Here is a 14,991-nt window from a genome sequence, read left to right as displayed (position 1 = left end):
GTCGAGTGCTAGTGGTGCCCCTACGCTTTAGAGACTTCTTGCTGAACCTGGCCCACGATGTCCCCCTGGCTGGCCACCTGGGTCAGGACAAAACCTACAGTCGCCTGGTGACTCACTTTTTCTGGCCCAAGATGAGGAACGACGTACTCCAGCACTGTCGGTCTTGCCCCACGTGCCAGGCCAGTGGGAAGAGCGGCCGCAAGCTTAAAGCACCTCTGCAACCTTTCCCGGTGGTCACCACCCCGTTCGAGAGGGTGGGGATAGACATTGTGGGGCCCCTGGACCCCCGTACAGCCCAAGGACATCGGTTCATCCTGGTACTGGTGGACCACGCCACTCGCTACCCCGAGGCTGTCCCCCTGCGAACTGTGACAGCCCCGGTAGTCGGCCGGGCCTTGATGGGGATCTTCTCCCGGGTGGGCTTTCCCCGAGAAGTCGTCAGCGACCGGGGCACAAACTTTATTTCAAAATACATGAAGTCCCTCTGGCAACAGTGTGGGGTCACCTACAGATTCACGACCCCCTATCACCCCCAAGGAAACGGACTGGTTGAGCGGTTCAACCGCACGCTCAAAGGAATGATTGGGGGGTGGAAGAGCCCCTCCGTCGCCAGTGGGATGTGCTACTGCCGTGCCTCCTCTTTGCCTACCGAGAAGTCCCCCAGAAATCCCTCGGCTTCAGCCCGTTCGAACTCTTGTATGGACACCCAGTGCGTGGGCCGCTCAGCCTAGTCAAAGAAGGCTGGGAAATGCCCCCTCTAAAGAACCCTCCAGATGTTTTCAAGTACCTCCTAACCCTCCGCAACCAGACCAGACGGTTCAGGGAAATGGCAAAAGCAAACTTGGAGGCCAGTCAGGAAGACATGAAACGGTGGTACGATCAAAATGCCTCCTCCATCGAATTTGAACCCGGCCAACAAGTGTGGGTAATGTCTCCCACCGAACCATGCGCCCTGCAAGACAAATGGACAGGGCCCTTCAAGGTAGTCGAGCGCAAGAGCCCTGTCACCTATCTCATCGATATGGAATCTTCACGGAACCCTCTCCGGGTCCTCCACGCCAATAGACTGAAACCCCACTTTGTGCGCTCGGAGCTCAGCCTCCTGATGGCAACAGGCAGCGGAGCCGAGGAGGACTCCGAGCCACTTCCTGACCTCCTACGGACTCAGGGGAAGGACGGCTCCGTGGACGGGGTCCGACTCTCGAGGCCCTCACCCCGGAACAGCGCCAAGGCTGCCGAGACCTCCTGCTGCAGTTCGCTACCCTGTTCTCCCTCACCCCAGGGGTCACCCCCTGGTGCTTACATGACGTGGACACCGGAGAGAGTCCCCCTGTCCGCCATCGGGCCTACCGCGTACCAGATCGGGTACGGGCCTGCATCCAAGAGGAGGTGGCCAAGATGCTCACACTCGGGGTCATCGAGCCCTCCGACAGCCCCTGGGCCAGCCCGGTGGTACTGGTCCCCAATGCAGCCGCCCCCGGCACCACGCCTGAGCTCCGGTTCTGCGTCGACTACCGGGGCTTGAATGCGGTCACCAGAACAGACGCACACCCCATTCCCCGAGCAGATGAACTAATCGACCGCATGGGAGCTGCCCGCTACCTCAGCATCTTCGACCTGACAGCGGGCTACTGGCAGATCGGTCTCACACCCCGGGCCCAAGAACGATCTGCCTTCTCCACCCCTGATGGCCACTACCACTTCAAGGTCATGCCATTCGGCATGAAGAATGCCCCAGCAACCTTTCAGCGGCTAGTAAACCAGGTCCTGGCGGGACTCGAGGAATTCAGCGCCGCCTACCTGGACGATATCGCTGTGTACAGCCGCCACTGGTCCGACCACCTCCACCACCTCCGAGAGGTGCTACAGGCCCTCCAACGGGCTGGCCTCACGATCAAGGCCAGCAAATGCCAAATTGGCCAGGGGTCCGTGACCTATCTCGGGCACCAGGTGGGAAGCGGTCTGGTGGCCCCTCTGCAACTCAAGATCGCTGCCATCCAGGCTTGGCAGCCCCCCATCACCCAGACCGAGGTCCGCGCCTTCTTGGGACTCACAGGCTACTACCGGCGGTTCGTGAGGGACTATGGTAGCATTGTGGGGCCCCTCACGGAACTCACATCCAAAAACCAACCAACGAAAGTCAACTGGACCCCCGACTGTCAAGCGGCCTTCGAGAAGCTGAAGGCCGCCATGTGCTCCGCCCCTGTGCTCCAGGCCCCCAACTACAGTCAGGAATTTATCGTCCAAACGGACGCCTCCGACCATGGCATTGGGGCAGTCCTTTCCCAGCTGAACCCCGAAGGACTTGACCAGCCAGTGGCTTTCATCAGCAGACGGCTCCTGGCCCGAGAGCAACGCTGGAGCACCATCGAGAGGGAGGCCTTTGCCGTGGTGTGGGCCCTCAAAAAGCTCCGGCCTTATCTCTTCGGTACCCACTTCCGGGTACAGACCGATCATCGGCCCCTGCAGTGGCTAATGCAGATGCGGGGGGAAAACCCGAAACTCTTGCGTTGGTCCATCTCCCTGCAGGGGATGGACTTCACTGTGGAACATCGACCAGGGCAAGACCATGCCAACGCAGATGGCCTGTCACGCTTTTTCTGCCTCGACGAAGAGAGTCCCCAAGAGGATGGGTGACTCTCCCCGCCTTCAGCTGGGGGGGACGCATGTTGGACAGGCCACGTGAAAGGCTTGCTCCCTCCCCGCACGACCAGGCCCGAGCCTGGCTCTTCAGGTGTTACACGCAACAACCCCCCGTTTCCCGCCTCATATGGGACCCCTGCACCTGGACATCTCCCCATCCTGGGCCTGATTCCCTACCGGCCCTCTCGCCCGGCCTGGGCGCCATCTTGGACACAGCACCACGAGGCCGCATGGCCTCCGATCGACCCCAACCCTGGGCCTGGCCAGGCCCCGACATCCCGGCACCACCATCCACCCAGGAGGTGAGCGGACTACTTGGCAGGTCAATGGGAGAAAGAGGTGTCGATGGCTCTCCCCCCGCCAGGTGCCGATCGCCCCAGCTCCCCCGGGCGCTGGCTTCACCCCCCTGCTGGGTGTCTGGACTCCCTCATCCCGGACCTCCCGACCTCCAAGTGCGAGGGTCCGGACATCAAAGGGCGCCAGACCTATAACTGGGGCAGCTCCAGAGCAGGAAGGCAGTTGTATCCTGGAGTCGAGAGACGCAGTGAAGAACTCATCCTTGACGGACTACTGGCGCTGCCGTAGCCCTGCCTTGTGAACTATCGACCTGCCTGCTGGCGCTGCCGCAACCTTCTGAAGCCTTCCTCGTCGTCGGGACCTGCTGGCGTGGCCGCGGACCGTTTGTAACCACCTCCTTCATCGGGACCTGCTGGCTCCGCCGCGGACCGTCGCTACCTTCAACCATCCCGGGACCTGCTGGCTCCGCCGCGGCCCGACCATCTAGAACGCCGAGCTCGAGGATTGTGAGCTATTTCATCTACCAGCTTGGTAACGAGACTGTCCCGCTACCCTTTCCCCAACCAAGAGACTAGAATAGAGGGGACCCCTGAGTCCAGACCTCCTTGTACCATTTCACCGTACTTGAAGTTTTGCTTATAAAGAACGTTGAACCTTATCCTTGTGTGGTGTACATCTGTGGGGGGGAAGTTACTTGTCTGTACGATCGCTGGAGACGGCTCTCCCCGGAGACCTCTCCCCTTGTCCTCGGCCGACCCTCCAGGTCCCGTCTAACAGTAGGGATTCAAGAGAGAGCTTAAGGCTTCAGAGCAACCAGCATAGTATTTTGAAGGTGATCCTTGAATGGATCGGAAGCCAGTAGAGACTCTTCCTGGCAAGAGAGGCAGAGGCTGTGTTGGGGATATCCAATACAAATCTGGCAGCCGCGTTCTGGACGGTCTGCAGGCGTTGGATAAGTCCTTTATTGATGTCAGCATATAATGCATTACAGTAATCAAGCCGAGATGTCACTAGGGCAAACACTGTCTGCTTGCAAGCTTGAGGGGAGAGATAGTGAGAGATCTTCCTGAGTACCCTGATAACTCCCTAACAGGTGGACACAGTCCTGTTAACCTGTAGAGTCATATCCAATGACGTGTCAATGATCACGCCGAGATTCCGGGCGGAATTTGATGGCACAGGGCATGCACCCAAAGAGGGAGGCCACCAGGCATTAGACCATATGCCTTGGTCTTTACTAAAGATCAAGACCTCGGTTTTCTCTCCGTTCAGCTTCAGGGCGTTGGCGATCATCCATTCGGAGACTGCTTGCATGCAGTTCCTGAAGCTGAGCGCGGAGGTACTCACCGGATGGGAGAGGGACACCATGATCTGGGTGTCATCGGCGTATGACACCACCTCCATCCCGTGCGATCTTACCAACCTGGCAAGTGGGGCCACGTAAATGTTAAAGAGGCTCGGACTCAAGGCCGACCCCTGTGGAACCCCACACTGCACAGGTTTGGCAGGGGAGAGGAACTCTCCCATCTTGACCCTCTGTTCTCTCTGATCTAAGAAAGAGGACAGGAGACTCAATGCAGGGCCTTCTACCCCTATCTCCCTAAGACGAGCTGTTAAAGTCGAGGGAGACAGGGTATCGAAGGCTGCGGTCAGGTCTAGTAGGATCAAGAAGGTGGTCTGGCATCGATCAACCTTTGAGCGGATATTGTCTAATACCACCGTGAGCGCTGACTCGGTGCTGTGGTATTTTCGGAAGCCATGCTGGGACTGGTCCAGGAACCCAGAGGCATCAAGGAAGGCAGTCAAGTGCTGATTGAGATGTGTTTCTAGCATTTTAGCGGGGGCAGGCAATAAGTTCAAGTTCAAGTTCAGGAATTTATATAGCGCACTACTCACCCAGAGGGTCTCAAGGCGCTTGGGGAGGGGGGATTATTATTTATCGAATAGCCAGGTTTTAAGTTCTTTTCTGAAGGAGATGTGGTTCTTTGTAAGGCGGAGGTGAGTGGGGAGTGAGTTCCAGGTCTTGGTCGCCAAGTAGGAGAAGGATCTACCTCCCATGGTGGGTCTTTGGATACGCGGAACTGCGGCGAGGCCTTGATTGGCAGATCTTAGTTAACGTGTGGGTGTGTAGAAGAATAGTCGAGTGTTGAGGCATTCGGGCCCTAGTTTGTAGAGGGCCTTGTGTGCGTGGGTGAGGAGGCGGAATGTTATTCTCTTGTTGACGGGAAGCCAGTGGAGGTCTTTCAGGTGGCCGGTAATGTGATCTTGGCGAGGGATGTCCAAAATGAGTCTCGCTGATGCGTTTTGGATGCGTTGGAGTTTTTTTCTGTAATTTCGCTGTAATTCCTGCGTAGAGGGTGTTTCCATAGTCTAGTGGACTCGTAACCAGTGCGTGGGTGACAGTCTTTCTTGTTTCGGCGGGGATCCAATTAAAGATTTTTTTGAGCATACGAAGTACATTGAAGCAGGAGGATGAGACGGCGTTGACTTGTTTGGTCATCGAAAGTGAGGAGTCTAGGATGAAGCCAAGGTTACGTGCGTGGTCTGTGGGTATGGGTGCTGATCCCAGGTCCGAAGGCCACCATGAGTCGTCCCAGGCAGAGGGGGATGATCCTAGGATGAGCACTTCCATTTTGTCTGAGTTAAGTTTTAGGCGGCTGTTTTTCATCCATATGGCTACTTCTTTCATACCTTCGTGAAGATTGGTTTTGGCGGTGTTGGGGTCTTTGGTGAGGGAAAGGATCAGCTGGGTGTCGTCCGCGTAGGAGATGATGTTAAAGTTGTGTTGACGTGCGATGGAAGCGAGTGAACTCATGTAAACGTTGAAGAGGGTGGGACTGAGTGATAATCCTTGTGGTACACCGCAGATGACTTCGGTGGCCTCTGATTTGAATGGGGGAAGTCGAACTCTGAGTTCTCCCAGCTAGGAACGAGATGATCCAGTACAAGGCTTTTCCTTTTAAGCCGATGTTGCTGAGGCGTTGTATGAGGGTGCTGTGACAGACAGTGTCGAAGGCGGCGGAGAGGTCGAGTAGAATGAGGGCCACTGTTTCTCCGTTGTCCAGTAGTGTTCAGATGTCGTCGGTTGCTGCGATGAGGGCAGTTTCGGTGCTGTGTTTGGCTCGAAAGCCTGACTGTGAGGGATCGAGGGAGTTGTTGGATTCGAGGAAGTCGGCGAGTTGGCTATTGACGGCTTTTTCAATGACTTTGGCCGGGAATGGGAGGAGGGATATGGGGCGGTAGTTTTTAAGTTCAGAGGGGTCTGCCGTGGGTTTCTTCAGGAGGGCGCTGACTTCGGCATGTTTCCAGCTTTCTGGGAAGGTAGCAGAGTTGAAGGAGCAGTTGATGACATCACGGAGATGGGGTGCGATGATGGAGTCTGCTTTGCTGAAGATGTGGTGGGGGCATGGATCGGTTGGCGAGCCAGAATGGATGGAGTTCATTAGGCGGATGGTGTCTTCAGTGGTGATTGGGTTCCAGGCGTTGAGGTTGTTAGAGGGCGGTTTAGGTTCTGAGGGGGGTGGAGAGGATTGTTCGTTGGAACTGTTTTCGAAACTGTTATGTATGTCTGCAATTTTGTTGTAGAAGAAGGAGGATAACGAATCGCAGAGGTCTTGGGAGGGAGTGATGTTGTTTGAGGCTGCGGTGGGGTTGGTGAATTCTTTGACGATGTTGAATAGTTCCTTGCTGTTATGGGCGTTGTTGTCGAGTCGATTCTTGAATGCTGATTTCTTGGTGGATCGAATCAGCTGGTGGTGTTTGCGGGTGGCTGCCTTGAAGGTGGTCATGTTGTCGGTGGTTGGGTTTTTTCTCCATGTTTTCTCGAGAGTACGGCATAGCTTTTTGGATTTCTTAAGGTCATCGTTGAACCAGGGGGCCTTTTTGCTGTCTTGTTTGGTGTGATGGTTGTTTGGTGTGACTGAAGTTTTTAAGGGTCTCTGGATCTAGAGTGGGTTTTTTAAGTAATGGCTTAACTATGGCCTTTTTCCAAGGTGCTGGGAATAGGCCCTGGGTTAGCACCTGGTTCATCACCTTCAAGAGGAGGGGCAGCAGAGTTTCCCTACAGTCCTTTAGGACTTTCAGAGGGCAGGGGTCTAGCAGCGAACCTGATTTCGTCCTATTTAAAAGAGAGTCCAATTGGTCGAGGGTAAGGGGCGGGAAGTTGGTCAGGGTCTTTGCAGGGTCTTTAGTCCAGCATTCTAAGGCAGGTTTGGTCAAGGAAGGGTGGGGGTAAATTGAGTTTTTCTGTGTTTCCAAGGAGAGAGAGATGTCCACGATTTTGGTATGGAAGAACTGTGCGATCTTGTCGCACAGCTCTTGGGAACCTATAATAGGGTCAGGAACTTGCAGAGAGCACAGAGAGTCACAATCTTGAATAGTTCCCTAGAAGACGTAAGGGACACCGTAAGCCTGGAAAAATAGACCTGCTTCTCTTTAACGACCCTAGACTTGTATTCTCCAAGCTGAGACTTATGAGATTGTCTATCAAAGGGGTTCCAAGTTTTCCGCCATTTCCTCTCTTCTCTCCTACATCGCTGCCTCAGAAGTCTAAGCGGCTCTGTGAACCAAGGAGCGGAGGGTTTCCGCCTAGCTGAGTAACGCAGGGAGGCAGGGGCCAGAAGATCTACAGCTTTTGAAATAGTGATGGCAAGCTCCTGTGCAGCATCACTGGCGTCCTTCAGAGGGGAGATAGGGGTCTGTGCAATACGGGGGTCAAGAGATTCATTAGTGATACTCTTATAGTTCCGTTTAGAGATCATGTTACTGGAACCATGATGAGGTAGAGAGGGGGGAAGGGAGTTAAGTTCTAGAGGAACTTCCAGATGGTCTGACCAAGCTAAGGGGATGGGGAGGCCCACAGAGAGTCGGGGGTCATTGTAGAACACCCCGTCAAGGATGTGGCCGGCCAGGTGGGTTGGACTGTTTACCAGCTGAAGAAGGCCACAAGCAGCCAGGGGGTCCATCCAGGAGAGAGTGTCCTTAGAACCTAAGTCGTCTAAGTGAAAATTTAAATCCCCTAAGACTGTAAGATGGAGCTTGCCGAAATAGGGCTCTAGGATTTTAAGAAGATTAAGTCCAAATCCGATCTGGGGCCAGGAGGTCTATCAATAAGAAGACCAGTGAAGGATACTGAGGGAGAGAAAGATATAGAGAAATACAGTGCCTGAAAAAGGTCTGATGGGGTAGAGAGGGTTTTAGTGCGACATACAGAAGGAAGCTTATAAAGGATCGCCAGCCCTCCACCCCTGCGTCCTGATCTATCCAGTCTCTGTAGTGCATAGCCCTCAGGGATGGCGTACAGAAGATCAGGACCGGAAGAATCAGAGGCCCAGGTTTCTGTAATGAAGACCCATGAGGGGTTCCTGGCTGTAACAAAATCGTGAAACGCAATATTATTTTTAATCAGTGACCGGGCATTGATAAGAAAGCCCCTTTCCGTATAAGGGTTGGGGATAACAGAGATCTTTTTAGGTAATGGTCCTTTAGGGAAGAGTAGGGAAGGGAACTCAGTGTGGTAACTAGAGCAGCAGCATAATGGGGAGCCATGGAAGGCTTCAGGGGGTAAGGTATAATGACAGGGTAAGGGAGGGGGTTTAAGAGCAAGTAAGTCCGAGTGGGCATACGAAAGAGTTACCTGACTAGCTAACGAAGTCTTCACTCTGCATGGCCCATCCTGCAGCCCGTCCTCAGCGCGGACGGGCGCAGACGGGCTTGACTTTGGCGAGACTTCGGCGCGGATTCGCTGTGCGCATTCGCTGTGCGCGAATAGAGACATCCTATTAAGCACCTCGAGTCACGTATCTCGCGCCTCACCTGACTGAGAGCAGCCAATGGGAGCGGGGACCCAATCTCTGCCGGCGTGCCCTCCACACAAGCGGGAAAACCCTTGGTGGAACGGGGCACAGGCTGGAATGCTGAGCCAGCAGGAAGCTGTGTGAACACAGCGCTAAAGTGCACAAGTAAGTTAAGACACGCCGCAGTTTTAAAAGCACACTATAAAATTTGTAGGTTAAAATAGAACAAATTCAAGCTCAGAAGAACAGTTGCAGATAAATTTAAACAGGTCACCAAAGCATTGTAATCATGCCCTGGGCTCGAACTAACCGAGTCTACAGAATCGCTCGGTTTAAAGGGTCAGCTCTCGCGCCCCACCTGACTGAGAGCGGCCAATGGGAGCGGGGACCCAATCTCTGCCGGCGTGCCCTCCACACAAGCGGGAAAACCTGTGGTGGAACGGGGCACAGGCAGGAATGCTGAGCGAGCAGGAAGCTGTGTGAACACAGCGCTAAAGTGCACAAGTAAGTTAAGACACGCCGCAGTTTTAAAAGCACACTATAAAATTCGTAGGTTAAAATAGAACAAATTCAAGCTCAGAAGAACAGTTGCAGATAAATTTAAACAGGTCACCAAAGCATTGTAATCATGCCCTGGACTCGAAGAGGAGAAAGTAGAGAAATAGAGGAGAAAGTAACTAATCTTGAACTTTGAGCTGTGTCCAATCATGCATCAGCCATGGTACTAACGGTGGGGGGGAAATTGGATCTAATGAGATGGTGTCTAAAGCAATAAGTAACACCACAATTCCAAACTTGCTACCTGACATCCCACAAATCTCTAATTCACTACCTACTGCACAAACTAGAAATAAGGGGGAGGTAATTACTTCTGATGAGGGTACAGTGGCCCAGGAAGGTGGAGGAAGTGAGGTAGGGGATACGTCTGGGGAATCTGCCCAGCTAATTCCAAGCACACCAAGGGTGGAGGGAGATGGGACCAATGGTAGGACCGCTAGGAGCATGGTAGGCATGCATGGCATGCTAGGTTTAGATAACCAACCAATCCAAGCTCCTGGGGCTATTAGTCATAACTTTACTGCAAGACATCATGGGCAGGTAAAAAGCACATCTAGACATGATCCCAGGGGAATTACATCTACCTCCTGCTGCAGCACCAAAGGTCGTTGTCCTGAGGGATGTACCTATTTTACAGGAAGGCCAGGTAGAATCCACCAAACAGTTAATGGCTAAAATAATGCATTGGCTGAACACACACTTGAAAGAAGTGGGGGTTTTGGGCTTGGACATTTGCAACCATCTCATAATGGCCAGACGCTGCTCTTGGGTAGGTTATTCTTGGAAGAATGGAGGGGGTGATTGTGTGGTGGCGAACTTCAATAACGCGCGTATAGTCAAGCTCGTACTTAAATGCCTAGGAAATAGGAATGAAGGGTTTTGTCCTGCTAAAATATCTGTGCTTCCCCTAGGGTTTATTTATAGCCCCCACTATAACCCTGCAACAGGAGCGAGGCCCAATAATGACTATCGCAGCAACAACTATGGGGTTAAAGTCCACCCTTTTGAATCGAATCTCTCAAACAGATATGCCCCATTGTCTGGTCTAGATGACTGTGACTGACTGTCACCGTCTGATACATCCGAGATGGAAGGGACCCCCAAGGTTTCTGACACCCCCAACGGGTGGATTTAAATCTTCAACTAACATCCAAATGGGACTCAGGGCACTGAGGACTTGGCTATACTAGGACAAAAGATCGGTTTAGCCGAGAAGTCATATAACATATTTTCCTGGTACATTGCTGGGTTGCTTACTAAGACAAGATCAGATGACTGGTCAAGCTTCAAGTTCCAAGAAACCTGGGCTCTGAGAGCGATTTTCCAGCCAGGTTATCTGGCATTTGGTAAGCCTGCAACTTCTGGTAGTAAAGGGCGTCCTTCTGGTGGCTTATTAATATGGGTGAGACAACAGGCTGGTTTTCAGGTCAAAGAGATAGTGATTGATAATCCAGATATTCAGGTCATTAGGATAACCTCTGAGCATTATTCTGAGTGCTTATTTATAAATGTCTATGCCAGAGGGCAGGTAGTCGGAAAGGCTTCACCGACCATCTCCAGATTGGATTCCTTTCTGAAAACCCTAAATGGGCCCTGTAACAAGATCATTGTGGGGGACTTTAATTGCACGTTTGAGCTGCTTGGGCTAGAAGACGGGAACCTCACTAGTGATGAAGACGCGATTTGGGGTGTCCCGTCATTAATGCTCGCCCCAGTCAAGAAATGGCCTGAAGCTGTGCTCCAGCTCAAAAGTCCAATGGAGTGTGGGCTCCGTGCAGTTAATGGAAGATCTAAATCAGACACCCAAGACAAACCTACTTTTAGTAGTGGGACAAGGAAAAGTAGGATTGATTATTTCCTCATCTATTTAGAACTCTGGCAAAGGATGTGGGACATGGAGGTCGTGAATAGACCAGAGAGTGACCACGACCCTCTTCTTCTGACGTCAGATGTGTTTCTCTCTGAGAACAGGGGTGTCAGTTTGGGCAACGCACCACCAGATGTGATTGTGTCCAACAACTCCCGCAGGTTAAAATGGGGTCAGGTTGCCGGGGATGAGGCCACGGGATCTCAGATCAAGCTGACACTTGAAGACTCTCTTGCAGCCCTTTCGCACCTAAATCCTAATAAGGATACTGTGTTAGCCCTTACAGCACACCATGAGGCTCTGTTCACCAAGCGTAGAACTTACTTTGTTAAACCTGGAGTGCGAAGCACCAGGGGTACATGGCACAAGGCAGCAAAATGGTACGATGAGGCATGTAGGAACGCCTACTGGGCTCTGTTGAGTGCAATAAGGGCAGGTTTTGCTTAGGAGGTAAGGAGTAGGAGATCTGGATACAAGGTTATCCAACAACGAGCAAAAAAGGCCCACGATGAAAATAGATGGTAAAAGCTGCTAGCAGCATGTAATGGAAAAAACTGGGGTAGATTTTTTGCATTTAGTTAAGTCGAGAAGTGACCACCCCAGTCCGCAACCTGCCAATAACGTTCCACCAGAAGCTTGGGTCACGTATTTTCAGACACAATTCTCCTCTAGCACATATGACCCAGGACAGTTCCAGTGTGTAGATTCAGAGGTAGTAATAACTTTTACCCCTCTAGAAATAGAATATGCACTTGACGGGGTGGCTGCAGGTACAGCCCCGGGCCCGGATGGCATCCCGGCAGACATATTTAAATCTGACCGGGAGAATTGGCTGAAATATATCCTTATTCTTGCCAATGGCTTAGCTAGAAGTGCCCCATCCCAGAATAATGGCACGGGGCGGAGATAATCCCAAAATATAAAAAGGGGGACTGAGCCTCCCCATCCAACTAACGGCCCATCAGTCTTATTGACACTATGCAGAAGTTGGTGGCCAGAATAGTGTTAAGCAGGGTAAATGGGTGGATTGACGATAATGAGATATTATCCATCTATCAAGCAGGATTCCGCTCCCATATCAGTACTACTGACCAAGTCTTTAGATTTATGATGTTGTATTGGAACACCGTGGTTTTAGCTGGGGGCACCCTCTATGCATCATTCATAGATCTTAAGTCTGCATTTGATCTAGTGCTCACAACAAACTTTGGGACACTCTTAACAAAGCTGGGATGCCCGCAGAAATCCTTTCATGTATCATCAAACTACATGATTCTACCTATGCCCAAGTTAGATGGGGACAACAGGGGGAGACAACAGAATGTTTTTTTGGTAAACAAGCGAGTGCGACAGGGGTGTGTCCTAGCCCCTACCCTTTTCTCCCTGTTCATCAATAAAGTGGTCTCCTACTGCTCTGACTTTCCCACAGATGCTCCTAATCTTGCTGGTTCGAGGGTGCCTATATTAATGTTTGCAGACAATACTTTAATCTTGTCCAAGACACAGTGGGTCTGCAAAGAGCCCTCGACCGATTTGCTCTTTTCTGTGACGACCATGAGCTTGTAGTCAATGTTGATAGGACCAAAATCATGGTCTTGCACAGAAGTAAATCTGTCAAAGCCAGAGTAGAAATGAATAATGTGCCCCTGGAACAAACTAATTCTTTTACCTATTTAGGGGTCACAATAGGCAAAAGACTAAATTGGAAGCCACAGATGGATTTATTTGTGGTAAAGCATAATCAACTAGCGGGGGCCCTCCTCAAAGAACATCGTTTATCACTATCCAAACCAGTTGCTCCGGTCATGGCTATTTATCAAGGGAAGGCTAAAGCCTCAATAATTTATGGAGCTGAACAATGGAGATTCGAAAATGTATCACATTTAGTCCAAGCACAGAACAAGTTTTTAAGGGCATTGACTGGTCTCCCGCAGTCCACACCATTAAGGTCGCTTTTGATGGATCTGGGGTGTACTTCTTTTGAAGAGGCAGCGGGTTTTAGTCCTCTTGCCTATTGGCGACGGCTTTGGACTACCCCGGAGTTGGCTCCTTATGCGCAGGCACTTAAGTATATCAGAGAAGCCGATAAATCCAACAAAATTCCATGGTTACACAAGATTAAGGTTACTCTATCGGACATGGGCCTTAACCACTTATGGCTGGACCCAGAAGGGAATTCTTTCCTCTCAAAAATGGATTTCAAAGCCCTATACAGGGGGTTGGTTTGGCAGAAGTCCTTTTCCCAGGTGAATGGAGGTTCCTTAACAGGCCTCTTTATGGATCATAAAATGGAATATAGATAGGAGCCCTATTGTACACCATCACCAGCTTTGGGGACAGGAAGCTCTAGCACCAATTTAGAGTGGGTAGCCTCCCCATAAAATCGTTCACCAAAAACTGGGGGACAGACTTAGATTGATATTGCCACTCTTGCCCATGTGTGGAAGAGACCTTGCTGCACATCCTCTTTGTTTGCCCTACCTATAAGGCACCTCGCATAAAATGGGTCAAGCCAGTTTGTGCACAAATGGGAACAAGATCTTCTCAACTGGCTTTGCGTATTCTAAAGTCTGACACCAGAGAAGTCATAGTTGTTGCCATGGCAAAATTCTGGAGCTGGACTTGGGCCATAAGAAGGATTAGGATGCAGGGCATTACGTAACCATGTAATGTATTTTAATACCCTTTTTGCTATCTTGTAATAGGTGTTTTTGAGCTCTGATGTCTTTCTCCAACCTTAATATGTTAACATATGCATATATCCTTGTGACTAATTTTGCCACATTTAATTGAGGTTCCATTCTTTCAGGATGATTTTATTTATCTTTGATGAGTAAAAGTCCCTCTATATGTATTTGGAACTAGACAAGTAAATTGATTTTAATTAGTTTTATCCTTTGATATTTTATATGTTTTATTAAGACAAATTTGGTTTTAATGCTGTTTTGTACATGTGTCTTTTATGATTGTTCATAATCGAATAAAGACTAACTGAACTGAATCACTGAGTGGGTTTTTAGAAACTTATATTGGTGTGTCAATGGTTTCAAATATGATACTCCATATGTTATAATGAGTGTTGAAAGGTTATAATAGTGTATGATGAGATTTATCAGATTGTCACGTGGATGATGTCATCAGTGATGTAATTTGAGATGTCATCGGTGATGTCACTGACCATGTCATGAATGATGTAATATGTGACATCATCAGCAGTGGATTGCGGGTGTGCGAGTTATAGTTAGTACAACTAACTATAACGGAGCAATTTCAATGGTTTTGACCGAGTGAAATGTCCAGCTAACTATAACACCCTAAAAACCTATGTTTTTTTCAGTGAATTTCTAAGGTTTTTTAAATGCTAATCCCTAACTATAACATGTCTGAAACCTATGTTTTTTTCAGTGAATTTCAAAAGTTTTTTAAATGATAATAACTAACTATAACAGGCCTGAAACCTATGTTTTTTTCAGTGAATTTCGGAGGTTTTTTAAATGACAACTTTTAAATGTATTAATTGTTCTATTTTATTTTTTTGACACTGATTTACTACATTTTTTTAAACTATTTATTGTTAGATATTACATTTTTTAAATTACATCATACATTACATTACAAAATATACTTTCTCAGAATGAAGTACTTTAGTTTAAATACTTTGCAAATAGGTAATAGACGTTTTAGTACAGTCATTACAGTTGTTGCAATGGGCAACACAATTTCAAACACAATGCAACATTGAGCTCAATAGGAATTTCTAGTTAAATGCAATTAGTTACTTTATGGATTACTTTTCTAACCACAGTACTGGATCCTAGATTCAGTCCTGGG

The 14,991-nt window shown here is 50.0% G+C and overlaps 1 protein-coding gene across 1 annotated transcript in view; it reads left to right on the top strand.

Moving 5' to 3' along the window:
- CFAP20DC (CFAP20 domain containing) overlaps nt 1-14,991 on the top strand; it is a 1,688,800-nt gene that overhangs the window by 1,368,949 nt on the left and 304,860 nt on the right. The window lies entirely within an intron of this gene.

Source organism: Lissotriton vulgaris, chromosome 9 (assembly GCF_964263255.1).
Source record: "Lissotriton vulgaris chromosome 9, aLisVul1.2, whole genome shotgun sequence".
Taxonomy (NCBI): domain Eukaryota; kingdom Metazoa; phylum Chordata; class Amphibia; order Caudata; family Salamandridae; genus Lissotriton; species Lissotriton vulgaris.
This window is presented reverse-complemented; position numbering and strand designations above follow the sequence as displayed.